Here is an 11003-nt window from a genome sequence, read left to right as displayed (position 1 = left end):
CCATCCCGCTTGATTCCATTTGCCCATTTGGTCTGTTGTGAGAATCAATTGGCTGCTTGACCCAATCACTTGAAGATGCTTCGATCAGCGTGAGACATGCCCGCCTGACTGTGCGACAACCAGACGTCCCTCATGATCGCACTAACTCTTCGACTTCTGAGTCGGTTCCGTCTTTATTGCGACACTGGTTTCCCAGTGCCTTCTCCAATTTCGAGAGAGTCCTTTCACCTTCCTTGTCCATATAAAAGATTTGGGGTACTTCATCCTTCCTATCCACATTTTCCCTTTATACCTGTTAACGTGTTCATGGAATCCCCCGAGTTGTCTGCTCTGCGTCGCCGGCTGGTTCTTACCGAGAGGGCTTTACATGATATGACCTTGAGTCGGGATCTACAGACCTCTCTTTGCCGGGAACTAGAAGAGCTATGGCGAGCAGCCAAATGCAGGACCCGGGCAGAAATGGCTCTGAAGATGAAAGCACAAGCAGACTTTTACGCCCAACTCCATCATATCCTTTATTTGAAGTTGAAGCATGAGGATGAGGTGACGACTTTGAAAGAGGAGAATCGACTACAAAACGCCACCATTGATCAATTGCGGGCCGCTCTTGATCATGCCCAGGTAGAGCTGGCTCGAGCAAGAGCTTGCTTAGAGGAAGGACCTCAAGTGTCTGGATCTGATAGCGATTGAGAGCACTACTAAATGTTCCTTTCCATGAATTCCTCTTTATGAAATGAAGCCAACTTTCTACTTTATGACTGTATTCCTTCCTCCTGTTTGTGTTTGTATCGCTATAAAATACCTGCATTCTTTTAGCCTTTTTAGAAAACATAACAAAAGTACCTCGAGTACCTCACTTTTTCCTTACCCCGGGCCATTATAGTAGTAAGCAGTAATACCTGTAAGGCATGTTATACTTTGCTTTATATGTAAAAGATACTGACCGAGAAAGTGATTGAGCCAACCGGGAAGGTTGTTGGGCATGAGAGCAATGCTCACTTATAACTCGCACTGATGTGAGAGTCTAGAAAAGCCGACCGAGCAGCTCGGTCGTTGGGCGTGAGAGCAGAGCTCACTTATAACTTGCACTGAGGCAAGAGTCTGGAGCAGCCGACCGAGCAGCTCGGTCGTTGGGCGTGAGAGCAGAGCTCACTTATAACTTGCACTGAGGCAAGAGTCTGGGGCAGCCGATCGAGCAGCTCGGTCGTTGGGCGTGAGAGCAGAGCTCACTTATAACTTGCACTGAGGCAAGAGTCTGGGGCAGCTGACCGAGCAGGAGCTTTCCTGGTCCAGACAAACATTGCCAACTTGCTGATCAATTTACCAACCAGGACACCTGCCGCCGACCTGGGGGTCTAATCTTCCGATCCAGATGTAAGTTACCGATCTGGGGGTCGAACTCCCGATCTGGATATAAGTTGCTGATCTGGGGGTCGAACTCCCGACCTGGATTCGTTCGCAGAGCTCCCACATCGTCTGTCATCAAGAAACATATTATTAGTAGTGTGGAGGGAATAACCATACTAACACTTTACTTAGCCTTGGCCTTGCTGTGTTTGAATTCCTCTCCCGCTACTTTTCTTTCACGATTCCCCAGAAAAGAGTGTGGTAAGCGTTTTCGTACACTTGCTTCATATCATGATTTCCTTATCCCATCCATCATTAATACAGTTCCTCGGAGGTCGACACCTGTCCTCTGCCTTTACTGCTTATGCAGAGTGACGCCATCCACACCACTCCTTTTTGTACACGCTTTCCCATAAGAGTATGTTCTTTGACGATCGGATGGTTTTAAGCGCTTTACCCAAAAAGAGACTCTTTTTTTTTTTATATTCCCTAGACACCCTACCTTTATAAACCCTAAAGGCCGTCCGCAGTCATTGCCTTGCGCGTTTTGACTGCTTGCTTCCTGTTGCTTCAACTTCACCGGCGTCTGCACCTTTCCTCTTCTAAGCTCCTCCATCTAGCGTTCTTCTCCTCTTCGACTAATCTCATCCTCAACCCCCTTTACCCTGACAATGGCTGATGGTAAGACCACTCTTTGGTATTCCTGCTTCATTTCAGATATGGATGACCACGACCTATCAGTGATTCGTTCGGACCTGCATCTTAATGATGCTTATGAACTTCGAGTTCCCACACCTCAAGAGCATCCTGCTAGCCCTCCGGAAGGTTTCATGACCATTTTTAGAGATCAGATTCTGGGAGGTCTTCATTTTCCCATTCATCCCTTCATTTCTTCCCTGAGCGAATACTTTGGCGTTTGCATTTCTCAGCTCGCTCCTAACTTCTTTAGGGCAGTTTGCGGCACCATTATTCTCTGTCGTGTATATGAGCTTCCCTTGACTGTTCATCTTTTCCACCACTTTTATTCCTTCAAACGTTCAGAGCCGGGCGTATTCATGGTACAAGCTAGACCCGGCTATAAGTTCTTTGTCGACATGCCCTTTTCGAATAAGGGGTGGAAATCTCGTTTTTTCTTTGTCAGACTACCTCAACCACTGGTCGGGCCCATACAATGGCGCCCAGACCTCCCTGACAATCTTCCTACACACCAGCATCAGCCTACTTGTATCTCTGCCTCCGAAGCATTGCAAGGCGTACTTGTTAACTTTTCTGTGTTGTTGTTGGAAGGCTTTCTATATTTATTTGGGCTCAGCCCTGTTCAGAAGGACATCGGGGCTCCGTTTGGTAAGACCCCGCTTTCCTTTTATCTATTATTCGCTAACTGAGGTATCTTTCTTCTCTATCGCAGAAGCTGCCATGTACCAAGCCTACTCGTCTGATGTTAAGCGCCGGTCCTCCTCTTACTTGAAAAATCTAGGTGAAGAGCTTAGACGAGGTGTAGCGGCTTCCTCCCGGTCTGGCCCCTCCGCTTCGCAATCCGCTCCTGTTCCATCTCCAATTTTGCCGGCGGTGACCCCGGAAGGAACTGCCTCAACACTTCCCCTGGATGCAGCTATAGTTGAAGACCCGGTCGTTGTAGAACAAGCTGACCTATCCTTGATAGGGCAGATGGAGGAAGCCTCGGGAGAACAGGCCCGGGAGGCCATCGTAGAGCAATTTAAAGAGATGCAGGTGGCATTCCCCCGACCGGCTGAGCGTCTGAAACTTCAACGCAAGTGTAAGAGAGTGACTCCAGCTATTCAAGCGTCACCTCCACCTATCCCACCCAGTCGTCACTCATCTGCTGCTCTCCGCCCCTTGGAAATCAAAGCGGCTACTCCTGCCCGAGAGAGCACTATGGGGCCTGAAGTTCCCATCGCATCACCCCACGTATCAGTCCTGGCTTCTGGTCGAGACATAGCTCCTGCGCAGGCTTCTTCGCAAGCACCAGCCTCTTCTCCCTGTCAGCCACCTTTACCCTTAGCGGACCAGCTCGGGAGCTCAGACACTCCATCCGCCCCCCTTCCCTTAGATGTTCCCGCGTCTACTTCTAGATCCCGGAGGAAAACTCGCAAGAAATACTCCTTAACTGATTTTTGGCGTGCGCCTTCCTCCACAGGCTCAGGGGTAGGCGCAGAAACTACTGATGGGGCTCCTCCCCTTACTGCTCTGATCGAGTTAGAGGGCGATTTAGCGGCCTCCTGGCTCACCGACAATCGCAAATTTTGGAAGAATGCTCCATTGGGGGGGCTAGATCATGCGACTTGTCAAATGGTCGTTGTAAGTCTTTTTACATCTACGCTTCTTTGCTACAATCTTTTATAACCTTTCTTCTTATACCTGACACCTGACCCAGGCCTGCTCCACCAACTTAAGTGCCCTTCAGTACGCCTGTAGCTTACAGAGGGACAATGAAGCGCTGAAAGCTCGTCTGGAGGAAATAGAGCTGCCCCTAACTCCTCGCGATCCTCTCAACCCCACACCCGGGGATCTGGCTCACTATCTTCGCTTAATTGGAGAGTCTGCCGGATCGACCCATGATATTTCTCATGCGGCTTTTGACAAGATCAAGGCCTTGGAACTAGCTTTGCAGACCAATGAGTCGGAGTTGGCCTCCGAGGTAGAAAAGCACAAAGAGCTAGAGGCTAAGCTGGAGAAGAAGGATGCTCAATTGGCTAGCTTGCAAGAAACCCAGGAGAGTCTTCAAAGGCCCTGGCAAAGGTTCAAAGTCAACTGGCTTCTAGCGCCGACCGAGAGAAAGTTCTTCAAAGCCAATGGGAAACCAGCCAGGCGACTCTTAAAGCTATGCAGACCGACCTTCTAAAGATTCAAGAGGACGTCTCCTAAGGTCAAGAAGCCCTGATTCAAGCACGCGCTGACCAAAAGCAAGCAGAGACACAGTTGGCCGATTATCAAGCAGGTGAAGTGGGTCGGCTGAGGGCCTATAGACAAGCATATGTTACCTCCCCCTTTTTCATGAAGAAAATGGGAGATTTAATGAACTTCCTGGTATGTTGCGGCGTGGGCGGAGGAGCTCATCAAATGCTGGAATAGAATATGATTCTCACTGTCCCTTCCGAAGATTTTATTGATATAGGTCGCATCATGGATGAGATTCCTGATGGGTCATTCCCCTCTTTTAAGGATGATGACGACCTCTTCCTCTTGCCCGAGCCTCCGGCTGACCCTGCTCCCTGCCCGCCTGAACCTCCTGCAGACCCAACTATTGATGATTTGGCTCCCGCAAACAACCCTCCTTAGAATGACACCATGTAATGCAAGTCTTGATGTGAAACTATAATTAACCAACTTTACTTCCGTTTCAGCATCTTTATAAACTTATCTTTCTTTTGGCATGCTTGTGCTTCTAATGATATGCTTTAGTAGCGGGCCCTCTTTTATCATAGTAATTGGCTGATATTGTATGGATCTACTATTGTTGATAATCGATCCTTCTCCTGTTCCGGCTTCGACCTTTTGTTTTTTAGGTCTCACCTACCCCTGATCAGGGATCCTTCTAATCTCCCGACCTACTTCGTTACCTTCCCCCGCTGATTCTGCCTTATTCTTGCCTCTTGATCTTTCCTTGTCCTCTTTTGCAGGTCGGTCTAAGCCTAAAGACCGAGACATTAAAAAATTATGTACAGGCCAGGATCCTTTCAGTTCCAGATCTGTGTTGAGGCCGACCAGGAAATTTGATGTAGACCAGGACTCCTCGCTACTCAGGTCTGCTCCAATATAGGTCGTTACTTAAGGGATAAGCCAGCTCGGGGAAGCGCGATTACTTTTTCAAGTACATTGGGTATCTTTTCCCAAGGTTCGCCACTTCGTACTTCGTGCTAGTACTTTTCCCAGTATGCCCTTAAGCGTTACTTTCGAGGCTGATCCTACGGCTCTCGTTGTTCCTGCCCCTTATTTTGTGCCGACAACTGATAATTTGACGAAAATACCCCTTGGTTAGGTGCTTATAAATATTCTCCACGCTTTCAACTTGCAACGTTTGACCTCCTTCTCTTCTGCCTTTTATTTGCATCCTTCCTGCTCCTGTCCTTTTCGACCCGATCCTTTTTCGCTTAATCCTCCCTCTTTTCGTTTCCGCTTCTCATGGCGTCCCCTTCTTTTCTCTCTTCTTTGGTGTCTATACTTTACTCCGGCTCTTCCTCTTTCGATGAATGTGCTCGAGATGACTTACGTTACACCTATGGGGTCGAAGATGACGTGCAAGTGATCATCCCACTAGAGTACATCGATTCTCTGATCCCCCTGTTAGCTCCAGCACCTTTTTCAGAGAACAATTTGTGGCTGACCTCCGCATTCCTATCCATCCTTTCTTTACCGACATATCCCGCTATTTCCAGATTCCTCTAGGGCAACTGACACCCAATTCCATAAGAATCCTTTGTGGCTTTGTAATTCTGTGTGAAGTGTGCGAAATATCCTGGTCCGCCCACTTATTTCATTGCTTCTTCACCCTACGGCACCAAGAGGAAGGCACATTTCGTTTTCAGCCCCGTCTTCGAACTAATTTTTTCTCATCCTTACCGCCTTCCGACCCGAGCTGGAGAAATCAATTTTTCTTTATTGCCTTTCCTCGCGACGTGGAGTGACCCCTGCGATGGCAACAATCACTTCCCTCCTCTCCCGAGCTGGGTGAATTTCATCTGGACGCTTCTTATTTGGAAGCCTCATCTCGCCTGGTCGGCTGGCGCATTAATTTAATATGTCTTCTATCTGAGGAATTGTTGTCCTACTTTCGCCTGAGTAATATGACCCAGGAGACGCCTCGCTCCCTGGGTAAGCTTTTCTTTCTGTTTTGTCATCACTGCATGAGTATTGTATTTCTCCTAAGGAAAGTAATTTCACACTTTACCCATTGCAGCTGAAATCTTGACCTATACTTCAGAGGTTCATCCCCTTCCTCTAAGTGACATGGACATAATGAGGCGAGGGCGAGTTATCCTGGGGAGAAGAGCACTCCTCCACTCGTCTTCGACCTCAATCGATGGGGCTTCAGTAACCAATTCTCCGCTCAGGCCTGCTTAGCGAGAGTCTTCTACTGCCCGACCTTCTTTACTGGCCCCTCCTACTCGCTGTCGAATTGCTCGTGCTCCTCGATCGGCCACTCTCGCTCGCCCCTGGGCTGCTCGTCCACCTTGGCCGACTACTCCTGTTCGCCCCGGGCTCCCACTCGTCCCCGAGCCCCACGTACGGCCCGACCTACTCCCCCAACACCACTACCCTCAGTTAGTCCTCTTCGAGCTCCTTACATCCCTGGTCAAAGCCTTGATGGGAGGCCTATGGGCCTTTGCGGAAGAACAGGCAACATCTCTCTCGCCAGTCTTGCTTTCAAAGAGGCTTCTCAGGCGGCTCGTAGGGCTCGCGCCACCAATGAACGTCTGAGCCAAAACACCCCAACTCCCTCATACGCAGGGCTCAGTCGTCCTCCAATGATTCTGACTCTGACGATCAACCACTATCTCAAAGACGCCGACGCCGAGCCCCTCGCCCAACGTTCGACCCCGCCCCTGTTGGTTAAACCTAGGAAAACGTACCGGTTCCACTGTACAAAATTTTTTATACAAGTGTCGAACCTTTCCTTAAATAACCTATTGTGTTCTTTAGAAGTTAAATAAGGAATCGCAGATGGAACTTAACATCATTGATTCCAAATTTAACTTATCTATTTTTAATGGTTTAGATTTGAATCGCAAGCGGAACTTAACACTATTGATTCAAATCTACCTAGGTTATTAATTTCATAAATATTAATTTCCAAAATTGGCTTCCAGGATTGCATGGCGAGGCACATGGCCTTCTTGGATATGGGAGCAACCACCACCGCCTAGGCAAAGCCTTTTAAGGAAAGCTAATATTTATTTCCTTAAATAACTCTAGGTTAACCAAAAGGAACAATCGAATCACAAATTCAAAAAAGAATAAAAACACAAAATCAAAAAATAAATTCGATAAACTAGATCTAATTGCCTCTTGTATTTAGAATTCATACAAAGAAAAATAACTAGTATGATGCGGGAGAAAAATACTAGTTATACCTTCTCTTTGTAAGCTAATGACCTCGAGATCTTCTGCCGTATTCCTCGCCTCGCCTTGGACGTCGTGTGGGCGACGATCCTCCAAGATGAACACCACCCAAAAGCTTCCTCCTTCTTCTTCTAAAATCCGGCCACCACCACCACCAAGGAAAAGAGAGCAAAGGGAGAGGAAGAAGGGAGAGGGCCGGCCACCAAGAGATCACCCAAGCAAAAGAATAAGAGTTGTGTCTCATGAAGCCCCCTCACTCCTTCTTTTATATTACTTGTCCAAGGCAAATAAGGAAAAACCTTTTAAAAATAAAATCATCCAAGAGTTTTTCCTTTTCCCTTTTTATTTTTCCTTTTCTTTCCTCTTGATTGAATCAATCACCAATCAATGGTTATGATCAATCCTATTTGGTTTAGGATTGAATTTGGTTTAATCCTATTGGCCAGCCCTTGCTTGGGCACCAAGCAAGGTGGCCGGCCACAATTAAAAGGAAAGGAAAAATAATTTTTAAAAATTTTACAAGAAGAAATCCTCTTATAAAATTTACAAGCTCTCTTTCCTAAAGTATGAGTTAAAAAAGGAAAGTTTCTAAAAATTAAAATCATGTTTTAAAATTTAAAAACTCTCTTATAAAATTTCTTTTTTTAACATGGTGATAGAAAATTTAAATTTTAAAACTTCTTTTCCTTTTTTTTCCTTAAACCATAAGGATGGTTAAAAAAGGAAAGTTTTAAAATATTTTAAACTCTCTATTTAAACATGTAGCCTAATTCAAATAAGGAAAGTTTTAAAAATTAAAATCTCTCTTTTAAAACTTATAGTTTTCTACAAAGAGAAGATTTTAAAAATTCAAAACAACCCTCCCTTTTTGAATTATTATGGCCGGCCCCTACAAGCTTGGTCACCAAGCTATAGGGCCGGCCCCTTTCAAGAGGATGTGGCCGACCATTGCTTGGTCATCAAGCAATGGTTCGGCCCCCTTCTTGGACACCAAGAAAAGTCTTACATTTGGATGGACTTGAGGCTATAATGAGGCTACGACAGGGACCTAGAGGAGAAATTGGTTTTGACCTTCCGATGAGCTTGAGTATCCCGTGTTCGCCCCGAACACACAACTCAAGTTCATCGATAATAACTCATTCCACTAGAGAGTTATTACCGCACTACCGCACCAATCCCAAATTATATTATAGGCTCCTTCTTATCATGAGTGTGTTAGTCTCCCTGTGTTTAAGATAACAAATGTCCACTAATTAAGTAAGTTACTGACAACTCACTTAATTAATATCTAGCTCCAAGAGTAGTACCACTCAACTTTATTGTCATGTCGGACTAGGTCCACCTGCAAGGTTTAACATGGCAATCCTTATGAGCTCCTCTTGGGGACATCTCAACCTAGATAACTAGGACACAGATTCCTTCTATAATTAACAACACACACTATAAGTAATATCATTTCCCAATTTATCGGGCATATTGATTTATCGAGCTAAACCTCACCCTTTGATAAATCAAAGAAATAAATATTAAATATATGTGCTTGTTATTATATTAGGATTAAGAGCACACACTTCCATAATAACTAAGGTTTAGTTCTTTTACTAAGTCAGTACAAAAAGAACATACCTAAATGATCCTACTCAATACACTTAAAGTGTATTAGTGTAATTTATTAGTCAAGATAAACTAATACTTAATTACACTATGACTATACTGATAGTTTGTTCCTTTCTATCTTAGTCGCGAGCAACTGTTTATAATTTATAGAGAACCGACAACATGATCTTCTGAGTGTGACACCACACTCCATGTTGTCTACTATATAAATTAATTGAACATTTACATTTAATAAATAAATGTAGATATTGACCAATGTGATTCTTTTACTTTAACAAATAAATGTTTACAAAAGCTAGGATTTTAGTATACACTCTAGCAATCTCCCACTTATACTAAAAGTCTAAGCTGCCATATCTGTTGCCTTACATCTGATTCCCATCCCCTCCACATACCGATCAAAAGCTTTCGCCGAAAGGGCCTTTGTGAAAGGATCTGCTAGGTTATCTTCTGATGCAATTTTGGCGACGACAACTTATCCTCGCTTGACGATGTCTCATATCAGGTGGTACTTGCGCTCTATATGTTTACTGGCTTTATGGGCTCGTGGTTCCTTCGAGTTTGCAACTGCACCGCTATTATCACAATAAATTGTGATGATCTTAGGCAAACCAGGAATCACATCTAAGTCCATTAGAAAGTTCCTGAGCCATACAGCTTTTTTTGCTGCCTTAGAGGCTGCAACATACTCAGCTTCCATGGTTGAGTCCGAGACGCATTTCTGCTTAACACTGCTCCATGCAATCGCTCCACCTCCTAGAGTAAACACATAGCCTGATGTTGACTTACTATTGTCCCTATCTGATTGGAAGTCCGAATCCGTGTAACCCACAGGGAGCAACTCGTCTGCTTGGTAAACTAGCATATAATCTCTAGTCCTTCTCAGATACTTCAATATATGCTTTACCACAGTCCAATGTCCTTGTCCAGGGTTACTCTGATATCTGCTGACCATGCCCACGGCAAAACAGATATCAGGTCTCGTACACAGCATTGCATACATAAGACTTCCTACAGCTGAAGCATAAGGAACTGTCTTCATGTCCTCAATCTCCTTTGATGTCTTCGGAGACATCTCTTTAGATAAGGCTACTCCATGCCTAAAAGGTAAGAAACCTTTCTTGGAGTTCTACATGCTAAAACGAGCAAGGACTGTATCTATATATGAAGCTTGGGATAGATACAACATTCTTTTCTTGCGATCCCTTATGATCCAGCGGTCAGAACAGGGACCCCCCTCTGAGGGAAGTCAACGCCACGTGGAGGCAAAGGGCTGAACGACCGACCGAAGAAGGGGGAGCCCGGTTGGCCTAACGGGGTCTCATCAAAGTCAGGCACCCGGCGAAGAGTCAGGGTTCCGACGCTCGGGTTGAAGAGAGGCATATGGCCGAACGGATAGCCTGTTCGACCGAAGGCATAGAATAGCATACTGCAAAGTCTCCACAGAGCACATTACCGGGAATCTCCTAAGTAGACCAGTACACATGACCGGCCGGGTGTGCGTGGAGTGCCGACTGGCCGGACACCCGTCATGGAGTAAGGAGAAAAGGACAAGGAACATCTTCTAACAGCGTGCATGCTCTATGGCCAGGTCATACTCCAAACCTTACGACAAGGGGTTAAGCTGTCCCATCGAAGATGTGCTTGGACTGTAGCAGTATGGTGTTAGGTAAGCTTTCTGACAAGCCCTTACTGAGGTATGGGCTGGGGAAACGTATTCGCCTCGGCATGTGTGCATGAGCTCCTTCCCAGCTCTATATAAGGAGCCTCGCACTTCACCGGAGGTATGCATTCTCTGAGATTTTGAGCCATTTCTTTGTTGTCTGCTTGCCTGACTTGAGCGTCGGAGGGTCGTCGCCGGGAACCCCTTCCCGGCCCGACTTCCTTGCAGGTTCGCCGGAGGTTCGTACGACCGGTCGGAGATCTAGGTCAACCACTCGGAGAGCGCCACGTGCCCA

The sequence above is a fragment of the Zingiber officinale genome, chromosome 5A, assembly GCF_018446385.1.
Source record: "Zingiber officinale cultivar Zhangliang chromosome 5A, Zo_v1.1, whole genome shotgun sequence".
NCBI classification, from domain to species: domain Eukaryota; kingdom Viridiplantae; phylum Streptophyta; class Magnoliopsida; order Zingiberales; family Zingiberaceae; genus Zingiber; species Zingiber officinale.
The sequence above is the reverse complement of the archived record's forward strand: the minus strand, read 5'-3'. Positions refer to the sequence as shown.